At 31.1% G+C, this 15,192-nt stretch overlaps 1 long non-coding RNA gene across 1 annotated transcript; it reads right to left on the reverse strand.

Moving 5' to 3' along the window:
• Positions 1–8,025: 8,025 nt before the first annotated feature.
• Positions 8,026–10,300, reverse strand: LOC110718466. Its single transcript, XR_002510917.1, has 2 exons — positions 10,111–10,300; positions 8,026–8,293 (listed from the first exon to the last, which is right to left on the reverse strand). It is a non-coding gene; the product is annotated as an uncharacterized LOC110718466 (long non-coding RNA).
• Positions 10,301–15,192: the final 4,892 nt, after the last annotated feature.

A 15,192-nucleotide genomic window follows, 5' to 3' on the forward strand; every position in this document is an offset into this window, starting at 1 on the left:
ACTTACATGATAATAATAATATGGATTCTAGATAAATGTTTGGTAATCCTACTCAGTTGACTAGCAATGGTGCTGATAACGTGTTAAATATGGAATAGAAAATAAAGAGAGATGAGGGAAGATTGTTACGTTGTATTTCATATTCCATCTAGTACGGGATATATATAATGTACATTTCCTAGGGTTCCATCAATGGATAAGACCAAATACCCAACTCTAGAATATTCTAGATTGTACATGGGATAATAGTCATCCATATTTAGATATTATCATAACATATAGTAAAATTAACTCCAAATATTTTAATATGATACATATTATATTACGTACATAAATTAAAGATAAAACTACAAAATGGAATTAAAAATGTTCCAAAAAACAATAAATTAATAAAATATTATCCAAACAACTTTACAAAAATAAGGATGATAAATATTTGTTTGAGATAATTATTTTAAGAATACCTCATTCTTTTTTTTTGACAATTTTGATGGAGGAGAAATAGAAGGACTGACAGTAGTAGAAATTGGAGGAGTTAGAGTAGTATTAGGATGGACAGTAATAAAAAGATTAAAAGAGGTTATTTCAATATCATCAACCTTCTTTTTTAATGATGAAACATCCTCAGTAGGTTGATTAAGGGTAACACTTTTTGCAACATCAGCATTATTCCCAAATTTTTTCAATTTTATCAGCTGTACATCCATCTTTGCTCTTTTTTTAGATTAGCTTCACTGATAGCAATGTCACCATCAACCTCCTATATATAATAATGAAAATAGAGTAAGGCCCCGTTCTTTAGAGCTGCACTTCTCTGCTCTGCTGTGTTTCAATCTGCTCTGCTCTGCCCTACTTTACTATGTTATGCCCTGCTCTACTCTGCTTAAAAATAATACTTAATATTGAATTATTATAATAATAACTAATATTTAATAATAATAATAAATTAATATTTAATAATAATAATTAATATTGAATTATTATTATAAAAATAATAACAATAATAATAATAATAATTAATATATAATAATAATATTATTATTAAAAATTAATATTTAATAATCATAATAAATAAATAATATTTTTACAAATTAATATTTAATAATAATAATAATTAATAATTAATATTTAATAATTAAAATAATAATTAATATTGAATAATAATAATAATAATAAATATTTAATAATTATAATATTAAGAATAATAATTAATATTTAATAATAATAATAATTATTATTATTATTAATAATTTAATAATAATAATAATTGATTTTTTATAATAAAACTTAATATTAAAGATAATAACTAATATTTAAATATGATACTTATTATTAATTTTTAATAATAATATTAATTATTAATTTTTATTATAATAATAAAAATAATATTTAATAGTTTTTATAATAATAATTAATATTTAATAATAATATTTAATAATTGTAATAATAATGCGTTAATAGTAGTAGTAGTTGCTCGGCTCGGCTCTGCTTCAATTTGCTCTACTCTGCTAAAATCTACTCTGTTGTGCCTAGAAGCTTAAAAGAAAAGGGCCTAAATGATTAATGAAATAATTATATAAAAAAATTAAACACTGTTATTAGATATATAAGTTTATATCAGCATATATGAAACAACCTATCAGACAAATTAAAATCAAATCAGACAAGTAAAAATATATAACAAAAATGTATCAGCTAACTTAAAATATCAGCAAACTAAGATAACAAATTAGCCAAAATAACAATACATTAGCCAACAAAAAATACATATAAGCCAATAAAGATAGAATATCATCCAATAAAATTCTGATATAGACAATACATCAACTAAATGTTCAATTAAATCAACCAATTTTATAAGAACAAAACTAATAATATGAAGCAAAATTTTAAATCTATCAACTAAATCATACAACTAATAATATCAACCAAAATTTAAAATCTATCAACCAAAAAATTACCTTATCATCATTAGAGCTCCTACTTTTGAAGATAGAATTTATCCTGAGTCAATTGAACATCAACTTCTTTCTCATTAGCTACATCTTTATGCAGATGATCATCTTCAACCATCTTTGAATCCTTGTGTTTCCTATTATATACAGTTTCTAGATCATTTGATTATGTCATCTCCGAATCATATACTTTATTTGTATGTACATTGTCTTGATCTTCTTCTGCAGTCAAAACTGGATCACCATTGTGCGCATTTTCATAATCTTCCTTAAAGTCTTTAAGTACTTCCAAATTCACAGTACAAGCTAACTGCATATTACGTTAAAGAATCAACACTTTCCTATCAACTTTCTAAAACATATTAAAATATAATAATATAATTATAAGTAAGAAAAAAATATATAAGCCAACAAGTAGAGTATATCTGTAAATCAAAGAAAGCATATCAGCCAAATAAATAATATACAAGCAAACTTAAAGACAACATTTCACCTTAGGAAGATATGATTTTAACCTATTTTAAAAGTAAAATTTGTTCAAAAGGACCAAGAAAGAGGGCACTTTTGTTCAAAAGGACCAATTAAGCCAAAAGTTGTTTAAAAGGACCACAAAACACACTTTAGGTTGTTGAGTGGGACCATGTTACATTTACTGGCAAATCAACGCCGGAGTCCGGCGTTGACCATCACGTGCTTGTCACGTGACTCATTAAGTTAGGTCATTTTTTTCCCTTTTTTCCATTACTCTTCACGAATTCCCCCCAAAAATCACCATTTCCCCCAAATTTTATAATTCTTTTTCTTTCTCTCTCCTCAATGGATAAACCCTAGATTCTGAGCAGTATGCAATTGCGCCCTCTTTCTACTAACAATTCATCCAGAGCGCAATCGAGGAAAAGCGGAACAAGACATGTGTTGTGATTTTGGTTGCGATTTGTCAAATTTAGGGGATTTTGCTTGATGTTGTTCGTTTTTGTGTTTTAAATTTGGATTTGCACCAATATGAATATGGGCAAACTGAAATTGCAATCAATTGCAAATATGAGCAAACTAATCATTGCGATCAATTCAAAATAGCAAAGTTTGTCCACTAACAATGGCAAACAAGAGGAGGAAATGCCATGAATAATGCTTCTAGAGAAATAAAGGAGGAGAGAGAATGTAATTGAAAAGGGTTAAATTGGGGTTAATTGGAAAATTAGAGGAAAATTGTGGGAAAATGAAAAAAAAAAATTTGGTGAAATTAACGAGTCACGTGACATGCACGTGACGGTCAACGCCGGAGTCCGGCGTTGACTTGCCTGAAAATTGACCTTGGTCCCCCTCAACAACCCAAACTGTCTTTTGTGGTCCTTTTAAACAACATTTGGCTTAATTGGTCCTTCTGAACAAAAGTGTCCTCTTTCTTGGTTCTTTTGAACAAATTTTCCATTTTAAAAACATATAAGCAAACAAGTAAAACATATCAGCCAGAAAAATAAAGCATGTTAGCCAAACTCAAAAGATATAAGACTACAGAAACTTATTTGCCAAAAAAATAAATCATATCAGAAAACTAAGATAATATATTAGCCAACATAATTTCAATATAAGCCGATAAACATAACCTTTCAGCTAAGAAATAGAAATTATCAACAATTGAAACAGAGCATATCAACCAAAAAAATTACTTGGAACAAAAAATTGTTATAAAAAACGTATCAGCCAGGAAAATAAATCATATAAGCAAAATAAAGAAGATATCATCCAATATAAAAAAATAAAAGCCTACATGCAGAAATGAATGCCTGTTTGGCGGGGTTACAGTGGGCGCTCGCTAGGTCGATTTCGGAAGTTACTATTTACACGGATTCTACTAGAGTTGTTAGGTGTCTTCGGGATGCGCAGGATTCAGATGTTCCCGTTTGATGGACTGTCGCTCGAATTTGGGAAATTAGCAACAGTTTTGATGGGTGTACCATTCTGAAGGTAGATCGGACTGTGGTGGACAGGGCGCACGTTCTTGCTACCGCAGCGAAAGTAGTCTATCCTCCTTTAATTTTGTCATATAGTTAGTTTTTCTTGTTGTTTAAGCTCTTGTCAAAAAAAAAAAAAAAAAAAAAAAGCCGGAAAAAATAACATTTTAACCTAACAAGTTATTAACTAGTTATTAACTAGATTTAAAAAACATAAACAACATATAAGCCAGCCAAATAAAACATGTAAGCCAAACTAGATTTATAAATAGATGAAGTTATTAACTAGATTTAATGTATGATAATATTGAACAAATATACTTACTGATATACTTACTGAAATATCCATAGCCTGAATTCCTTGTCAGTTTTGACTCCTTTTGGAATCTTGTATTGAACATACACCTCTGAATCTTTATCATCGGACACTTGGAATCCTTTATTATATTCAAGAGTTAAAGAAACTTCTTTTTCAATTTCTTTAGATTTTGGAGTAATACAGTTGAAGATAGAGCAATATCTCGCTTAACAATTCCTAAACCAAAAACAAAAGTGCTTTACTTTGTGCCTTTATGAGCATTTAAAGACTCATAATCCCAATTATTGCTTATGAATGACAGCTTATCACCCATTTGCCACTCTCCAAAATGAATTTGAAAAAAAAAAAACCACCAGTAAAGCAGGGAGACAACCGCCAATATTTTTGACAATTTTTCTAGATTTTTTGCCCACTTTTGCTTTGTCCTTTTTATCAACTAGAAAATTATGAAATATTTAAATTGAATGACACATCACCTTCATAATGTAGCCACACCAATCAAATTCCTTGATCTTCAAAACATCTGACAAGCACTTAACAGCATTAAGGTTTAGAGATTTGTCACTCAAATGTGTAAGAAATTTTTAAGGGCAAAGAGAATAAAAATCCTCTTAAATTCGTCTTCACCATTTTTGAATTCCATAAGTTTCTCCTTCCAAACATCAAGAGAAAGATATTTCTTTTTACTCACTAATTTACCTATAATATAAGGAAAAAAAATTAACATATGAGCAGAGAAATATTCCAATTAGACTATATATAAACAAATAAAATAGAACATTTCAGCTTATAGCATTTGAGATTTCTACCAACTTAAAAAAGATGTAACGCAAAAAATAGATCATATAAGCCAAATGAAATAGAATAATATATATAAAAACATATAATTCAAACAACTAATAATATATACAAAACATGTAAGCCAACCAAATAAAACATATAAGCTAACTTATATAACAAATAAAACAACTTAAATCACATGTAAGATAACAAATAGAGTATATTAGCAAATAAAACAGAACAAATTAGCCAACAACGAGAACATTTAATCTTATATCATTTGAGATTTAAGCCTACTTAAAAAACATGTAACTCAATTGATAAAAGATATAAGCTAATAAACTTAACAAATAAGCCAATAAGTTAAAGAACATGTAAGAAATATAAATAGAGTATATCAGCAAATACAACATAACTTATCAGACAACAAAGAGAACATTATAGCATTTGTGTTTTCATCCAACTTTAAAAACATGTAAGCCAAAAAAATAACATATATAAGCCAATTTAAAAGACCATATAAGTCAAATGAAAAAAAAAATCAAAAACATATAATATACCATCATTTTCTTTTGGATCTTTGTTTTTGTTTTCTCTATAGCATGCGGCTGATTTTATTGTACCTAAAAAAACAAAGGAAAACTATTATTAATGAATATGACAAGAACATTATCAAACAAATAAAACAAAAGCGGGGTGTTTACTCGCTAGGTTATCTTTTTCGTTCCCACCCTACATGCGTGCTTCACTTCACTCTAACTAACACAAGGGAACGGTAACAAAAAGAGAATTAATAAATGTCATATATATGAGAACAATCTCGCTTTGAGATGACACGCCCCAAAACTCCCACGCCTTTCTTGGTTGGATCTATCCTACCTAAACAGTCCGCCTTTTCTTGTTCGTTCTTCGAATGACGCTAGTAGAGACGGTTTCTAGCAACCCCCCAACCTTTGGGTTGAGCGCCTGCCGACAATGCCGGATATTTCTCAGATGCCGGGTGGTAGAACGATCGATTCAATGGAAAGGCTAGGAATCGTGCATCCATTTCACATGTTAAGTGTAGCTGGTGTATTCGGCAGCTCAAATAATTCAACAATAAAAACAAGTATGCCAAAAAATAAAACAAATAACCCAGCATATCATACATAATGACCTAATACAAGGCTTTCAGCTTGATATTGAACTTGTCCAGCCTTATAATCAAACTTCTTTTTCCTTGGCTTCTTAGCAAGAACATCATCACTTTTTTCAATAGGACCGTATCCAAAATAATCTCTCCATTTCTTCATTATATCAATTTCAGGATTTTTTTTCATTTTTCAGCTTAGACACGTCAATGACAGGAGTTGAGGTGTAACAGTGTAAGGAAGTCCAAGCACATTATGAAGATCAACACTATTAAATGATATCCTTTGATCTCCAACAGATAATATCATTGATGTAGGATTGTAATTGTAGACACCCATTTGTGTCTCCCCAAAACCAAACCCAGTGATGAGTACCTTTCACGTCGAATCATAATCGAATGAAGTGAAAGTGTGGAAAGTCTAGTGTTGCGGTTAGATTTTATTTCTTTTTCTTTATCTCTATTTTTAAAACCTGTTTTAAGAAAACAGCCAATCCAGTTTGGTTTGGTCCATGGAAAGTGTCCAATAATAGTGTAGTTGGGTCGGTCTTGAAAAGAGCTTTCCAACGATATATTATAAGCCCAATTTCGATGAATAATGAGGAAGTTATGGCCAAGTTACTAAAGTGGGCCCGGTTTGATCTTTATATGCGGCCCAATGATCTAGAGGAGGGCCTAATATTGATTTATCATTCCTAATGCGATTAGAATTGATTATAGTCTTCTAGATTCTTCTAGAAGGTTCTTTTCATTTCTAATTTAATTAGCATTGATAAATTGACTTTAATTGACTTTTAAGAGTTTTAATCAAAATAAAAGAAGTGTTTTTGAAGAAAATACAATTTTGCCCTCTCGTACGATTAAATTTTATAAAAATAAGAAAACGCGTGGAAAAGCTGATTGCAGCGTCTGGCGATAGGACCAGCGTGTGGCGCCAGATCTAGCGTTTGGCGCCACACGAGTGGTTGGTGCTGCGATCGTGTTTTATTCTTTTCGAAACTCTGGATCAATTTTTTATCACATCCGGCTGATTTTCTCTATAAATAGCCTCCTAAAACCTCCGTTTTCAATGATCAACTATCAATTCTCTCTTATCAACAACTATCAATTCTTCTCATCAAATCTCATCAATTCTTATTCTCTCTAATTCTCTCTTTCACCAATTCTCATCAAGAATCTCTTGATTACTCTCTCTCTTTTCTAAACTAGTCTTTTGCATACAAAATTCCGCATTCACAAGATCTAGAAACACTTAGCCAAGTTCGAAGTTGCCTTCGCCCTAGACGTGAAAGGTTTTAATTTCTGAGGGTTTGGTCCCAAATCTCTATTTCAATTATTTAATTTAATTGTTTGTTTATTATTTTCCTCGAAGTTACTAACGTGTGTATTTTGTTATTAGAAAGAGATACGAGGCATCCAAGTAAGTGCTTTAATTGTTTGCATTGTTATTATGATTCTTAGAAATCACTTCTAGATTTTTATTATGATTCCTAGTGTCTTGTTAGGGTGTTTTGATCTTAACACTAATACAAAAACATGAATATAGAACGCCTAAAAATGCAATATAGAACGCCTCAGAGGCGTTCTTCTGAGGGGGTGCCCTATAAAGTCTACACAACGCCTCTTTGAGGCGTTCTATATCTAATAGAAAACAGATCGCCTATCTAAGATAGGCGCTTCATATTTAAGGTACAAAGTAAATAAACAACAAGGAAAAGACAGCTGTCATCTTTGGAAAGGCGCTTTATAGCTACATAAAACCAGAATGCCTATCATAGATAGGCGCTCTCTATTCCTCGTTTTTTTAATAAAAAAAAAATTATTATTATTATTATTATTTTGTATAATAATAATAATAATAATCATAATAATAATGCATACGTAATAAATAAAACACCATAATAATAACATTTTATTTATAAAAAAAATTAAAATACAAGTATTTCAATCCTAGAGGAATAAAAATTATGTTACAAGGTTTCTAACATAACTAATTATTAATTATCAAAGTGCTAACATCTTTAGATTGAAGTGCACCGACTTGAATTGCACCGCAATCATCCACAACCAAGGTAGCACGCTTCCACCAACCTCAGCCACTACAATCATCCACAACCAAGCCATCACACTTCCACCAACCTCAAAAATAGTAAACCTGCAGCATATCAAACACCCGCAAATCAAAAGTTTAAAAATCAAAAAATACTCCCAATTATATCATATAAAACAATTGATAAAAGAAAAAATTCGGAAATTATTATATGAAAATCAATTGATAAGAGATGAAAATCGGAATTATGACATGAAAATCAATTGATAAAATCATGAAAATCATAAATTATAAAACATAAAAGGAAATTTTGATTTTTACCACCTTCAAATAACCACTTAATTGAATTTACCACCTCCAAAAAAAAAAAGATTTACTTTACCACCACCAAAATTTCCAAAAAATCGATTTTACCACCAACTACCAGATTCCGTCCATGAATCCGTTAGTAGGGCCCACATTTTTGACGTTTCTTCTTCATCTTCCCCGATCTTCCATGTCAACCAACCAGCAACGAAATTAACTACCTCGGTTGGTCGGAATTTCGTGTGGGTTTCGCGTTTGGGTGGTGGTGGTTTCGAGTCGCGATGGTTTCGCGTCTGGCTGGCGTGGTTTCTGGTGGGTGGTGGTGGTTTTGAGTCGGGGTGGTTTCGCGTAAGGGTGGCGGTTGTTTCTGGTCTGGGTTTGGGTGGTGGTGGTTTTGAGTCGGGGTGGTTTCGCGTCTGGGTGGCGGTTGTTTCTGGTCTGGGTTTGGATGGTGGTGGGGTTGGTCGTAGCTGTTAGGTGGTGGCTAGGGTTTTGAGGTCGGAAATTGGTGGAAAGGGGTAGAAATCGGTGCGGCTGTGGTGTGCGGTGCGGTGGTAGCGATTAGGTGGTGGGTTGGTCGTAGCTATTAGGTGTTGACTAGGGTTTTGAGGTCGGAAATTGGTGGAAAGGGGGTCGAAATCGGCGCGGCTGTGGTGTGCGGTGCGGTGGTAGCGGTTAGGTGGTGGGGTTAGTCGTAGCTATTAGGTGGTGGCTAGGGTTTTGTGGTCGAAATCGGTGCGGTGGCTGTGGGTCCCGACGGTGGCTGGTAGCGGTTAGGTGGTGGGGGCTGGTTGTAACGGTTAGGTGGTGGGGCTGGTCGTAGCCGGTCCGGCGGTGGGGGTCCCGACGGTGGCAGCAACCATCGGTTGCTTGATGGGGATTTTTTATTTTTTATTTTGTTTTTTTATTTATTTTTTTAAAACTTAACCAATAATATGGCGACACGTGTGCAAGGTAGGCCCCACTAACGGATTTTTGGACGGAATCCGTTAGTTGGAGGTGATTGGTGGTAAAACTGATGTTTAAATTTTTTATGAGGTGGTAAAGTAAATGTTTTTTTTTTGGAGGTGGTAAATTCGACAAAGTCGTTATTTGAAGGTGGTAAAAATCAAAATTTCCAACATAAAAATCAATTGATAAAAGATGAAAATCAAAAGTTTTTTTTTTTTTTACGGGAGAAAATCAAAAGTTATAAGTTTATAACATGAAAACCAAAACAGATCTAAAGTACTCGTAATTGAGAAGTAAAACAAAATTATAAAATCAAAACAAGAAATATCATGAACTATAGATCGAAAAAGAAAACCCATAAAAATCATATTAATCACTAAAAAAAAAACAGATTTTAACATTAAATTCGAACACAAATGAGATTACCCTTCATATTGTGGATTAAAACGAAAATCAAAAATCGAAATTAGAATTAGATAAAATCGAAAACTTTAGATCCGAAAAAAAAAAAACCAAAATCATCTCTAAATCCGCAAAAATTCAGTCATAATATCCCAAAAATCTAGTCCAGAAACTTAAATCAACTCAAACAATCATCATTTACAACATTCAAACAGAAAAACTTCCACATTGATATTCGATAATTACAAAGAGCAACATGTTACCTAGCATCATATTGTTCTGGCTAAGGAGGAGGACGCGAGGCTCCTTGTTCATCACTTCGTCATTGGCTAAAGGAAACATCAATGGTGAATGTGGAGTGCCCAATTTGGTTCATCGGTTCGAAATTGTCTAGAAGAAGATGAGAGGATTAAAGAGAAAGATAGGAGAAGAAGGACGTGAGAGAAAGAAATTTTTTGTGAGATGAATGATATAGGCCTTGTTTGGCAAATGGAAATTGGCGGTTGGCTGTTGACTGGTTCACTTGGCTTGTTTGACTAGCTGGAATGTTTGGCTGTTTATAATGGCTTTTGAAATTGGCTGTTTAAGCTGGCTGTTTATATAAGTGTTTGGTAAATTAATTGTTGGTTGTTGGCTGTTTATTAGATAATTTGTGGGCCAACAAGCCAACAAAAAAGCTACTCAAAGCAGCTTTTTCATTTTGGCTTAAAAGCCACCTTTTTCGCTGACTAAAAAGCCAATTACCAAACACATTTTTTGGCTGTTTGACCACCTTAAAAAGCCAAAAGCCAAAAGCTAACCAAAAAGCCATTAAAAAACCAATTACCAAACATGGCCATAGCGGCTGATTCAACAAAATGTAGTTCTAGGGTTTTTTTTCAGTTTCTTTTAATTATTATTTTTTTAGGATTTTTTTGATTTTTTTATTATTATGTTAAAAGCAAATAGAGCGTCTAACTAATATAGGCGCTCTAATTACAAGTTACTTTTTCATTAAAATAATAATAAATCATATAGAACGGTTAAGTGGGGGAGGCGCTCTATAGGTTTTAATTTACAAAACACCTATCTTACTTAGGCGATCTGTAAAATGGTAGAGATCGCCTATCCAACTTGACTATTGTGTATTATGTGTTACTTATTCCAATTTTTGTGGTAGTTCCTAGTATCATGTTTAGGGTAATAATTATAATTTCTAATATCAAATATGACAATTGTGATTCCTGCGATGCCTTCCTATTTTCTTTTCCTAATATTCATGTTAGTATCATGTTAGGGCTAAAGCTTTGATCTTTATTGTTTAGTGACATGCTAGGGTTTGTTATTAATCTTGTTAGTATTATGCCTAGGATCTTGCTATTTTTATGCTTTAATTAGCGTTAACATGATTATGATTATTATTATAATTGTTATGATTATTATGTTGCTTGATATTTATTGTTATTGTTTGATCACGCCTTTTATGCATGTTTAAAGGGAATTTGTACTTGTAATCACGCTTAATAAGATAATTAATAATCTTGTTTAGGGTTAATTTGATTATAATTCAAGTGATCGCCAATAATAGATTTATTTGTGCATTAATATTCAACCAACATAGATAAACAGGTTTAGGGTAAATTTATTGATTGCATGTTAGTCAGAAAGCGCACATGAATACGAGAAGAATAAAGTAGAGGCCTATTATTAGGGCAAGGTTCTTTTTCTTTTAGATTGAATTTGTACCTTCATCCCCGAACTACCAGTCATGATTCCAAACCTATTGGAGTTGACGATCTCCTGGATCGTTAAGGGGTGTAACTTAACCTTCACCTCGTGAACGGTTTACAAGTTCCTAAAACTTGTTGGCGACTCTTTTGCTCTAACTTCTTTCCCTTTGGACGCCACCATGCTTAAGTATATGATTACAGTGGGGTTCAAGTTTGGGGTAATGCTTGAAATATTCCCTACAGTAATGTAAAACCAAGTATGGATACAATTTTCTGTTGAGATCTTCAGATAAATTAATCGTCAACAAATCACCAACAGTACCTATATCAATAACAGAAGTTATTATTTGTTCTTTAGTAAAACATTTAGCCATGTTGGTGATTGTTGAAGCACTAGATTGACTTCCAATAGCAATATCTGACAAATCATCTTTTGTAATATTGCTGAAAAAATCAATAAAAAAATGTTAAGTAAAAAACAACTCATTTCCATTTTGAATCAAGAATATGGTAAAAGAAATACCTAAAATCAAATCGTTCATTTTCAATTTTTCTTTTCTTTCCAACCTTGGGAACATCACTAGAACTGTCACTGAGAAAACAAGAAAAATATTAGAAAAAAAGGGAAAAGTAATATCATAGACTAAAAAAGAAAACATGTAAGACAACAATGCAATATTTCAGACAACCAAATAAATAATATAAGTTAACTTAGATAACAAATCATCCAACATAAAAAAAAAAACAAAAAAAAAAACAAAAAAAAACATATAAGTTAACAAATAGAGTATATCAACAAAAAAAAATATATATATCATATAAGACATCAATATTGATAAAATATATCAGCCAACCAAACAAATATAACAGCTCATAAAGAAGATTATATAAGCCATTAATATGTTTATATAAGGAAATAAAATACATATATCATCCATCAATATCACTATATACAGGTCATCAAAAAAATCTTAAACTTCCTCCTTTAAAAATTACTCGCAACAAAGGGGTTTTATTTGTTAGACATAAAATATTCCTTTGTTGCGAGTAATGTGTAACGGATGGAGTAACATTGTATAAAAGATAGCCAATACCAAAAATATATTAGCCAATAAATAAAACATTTCAAACGACAAAAAATTTCAAATAAAACGATCAAAATATCAAGCAACACAGAAATTAAAGAAACTAAAACATCATACCTAGAATCTGTTTGATTTTTTCTTTTTGAAGTTCCTTTTTGCGCTTTAGATTTTCTGTAAATAAAAATAAATAATCAATAAAGAACATCAAATACATAAATATTTGAACAAAAACCTAATTGAACTTTATGTACAAAATACGGAATCATCAAAACCTAAAAACAAAAAAATGCTAAAAATAATAAACAGATACATTATACTCAATTTCAAATATTGTAAATCGAAAATTCGATTAATAGAACACAAACAAAGAATAAATTGAATCAAAGTTTAAAAATATATAGTGAAAAACCTAAATCAAAACATTTTAAGTAAGAAATTACGAATTTGAAAAGAAAAAAAAAACCATTAATACCTAATGTTTGAAAGAGGTAACTTGTCATCATGTTCTTCCGTAACTTTACATGGTGGACAATTGGCATTTTTTGACCTCATATTTAACGATTTTCTTTAAAAAAAATATTTAATTGAGAAATCTTTCATAAATGAACTACAAAAAATAGGTAGAAATTGCAAAAGTGAAGAAGAAAAGAGAGAAGAGTAGTAGAAAATGAAGTGAAAATAATAGTAATAAATTGCAAAAGTTGATATGACGGTTTTTTTGGAAAAAGAAAATGGAGTAGAAAATGGCGGAATAAGGGGAAGGAAATAAATGGGCTGAGAGTTTATTTGGGCCTTTTCTAAAAACTTAAAATAATAAAATGGGCCAGGATTTTAAGACAGTCGCACAAACTGTTGGGTGCGGGCGGACGCACCCAATAGTTTGCGTTATTTGATTCGTCTCATTGCTTAGTTTAATAAAATCGAATTTGTATAATTTTTTAGCTGTGCCCAGTGAATTCCCCAGATTATCTAGGGGTATAATCGTCTTTTCAAGTACCAGTGGAGGGGTACATGCATCTTTTCATTTACTAGTTGAGGGGTACATGTGTAATTTCCTAAATGCAAGTTGCAAACAGTAATTGGACAGCTCATCAAAAATATTGAATAAATGACCAAGTTTTTTCAATATATTTACATAAATGCCATCAGATTAACTAAAATTCGTTTATCTGGCAAATAAACTTGTACTTGCAATAATTTTTGTGAATACTTAATTTAATATATTGATGATCAAAGAATCAAAGATACATATTGGATATTTGAACAAGACTAGTGTGCCAAAAAAATATTGAACACTTCATTTTAGTACGAACTAGTGTTAGGCCCGGTCGATGCTCCGAGTTACATGCTACATTATTTCCATGACAAAAATCTTTATTAATATTTAATTTTTATTAAATGACATGTAATATGGTAATACTGTAATAGATTAATGTCTAACACTTTGGAATTTAAACTTGAGGTTGTGGGTTCAAATCTTGTAAGACCCATATTTTTAAATATGTAGTGAAAATCGGATTAAAAGAATAGAGCGTCATGTGGCAGTGTGGCACCTAAATTTCTTTAGGAACGCCTTTTAATATATAGTATAGTTTATATTTATTTTTTTCCTACGGGATTAGTGATTTAATTTATAAATCGGGCAACGCACGAGCACTATGTTAGTAAACTATCAATGTTAAGTATGATATTTAAATAAAAAAAATACATATCCATTGATACAATCATGATGATACTACTGACAGGGTAAAGTCGTATCCCTAATCAAAAGTAATTCCTAAATCCTCTCACTAATGTAGATAGGGAAGTAGGGTCGAATCCACAGAGAAACGAGTCTTTCTATTCCTAATTAATTATTATAGTCTAAATTACCTAAGTAACCAATATTTTAGGGAATAAATTCTATACTACGAATAATAAGTTTATGGAGAAGAGAAATAATAATAAGGAAGCCTAGGGTCACAGGTTCACCAACAATAAATATTCCGGGATAGAACGAAGTAATTAATAATTAACAATGCACAAATAACATGATTAACAGGCTCTCGCAATTTACTAATCAACATAGATCTAACAGGCTCTCGCAATTTACTAGATCTAAGTTCTTATTGAAAATAGCCTTTGATATTAAATTAACATCTGCTCGATTCATCAATTCAATATAGCTAAACATTCACAATCAAATTACATCTGCTCGATTCATAATCTAATTGCAAAGAATTAAAACAATTCAATAAGAAATTATCATGCAATATCAATAATCAATAATAACAAACTATCCCTTCATATTAATTATGGATCCCCATAAACCCTAGAATGAAATTACTCACGCATCATCATAACTAAACTAATAAAATAACCAAATAAAGGTATAATCAAATAAGCAAGTAAAATAGCTGAAATTAAAAGAGAAGAAATTGTTACCAAAAAGAAATCTGGAATTAATGGAATAATTAAGAACAAAAGTTGAGAGAGAATTTAAGAGAGAGAAAAATACTAAGTAGAGAGAGAAAGTCTAAGAAAGAAGGTAATCTAAAAATTCCGTACAAAA

This window comes from Chenopodium quinoa, unplaced genomic scaffold (genome assembly GCF_001683475.1).
Source record: "Chenopodium quinoa cultivar QQ74 unplaced genomic scaffold, ASM168347v1, whole genome shotgun sequence".
Lineage (NCBI taxonomy): Eukaryota > Viridiplantae > Streptophyta > Magnoliopsida > Caryophyllales > Amaranthaceae > Chenopodium > Chenopodium quinoa.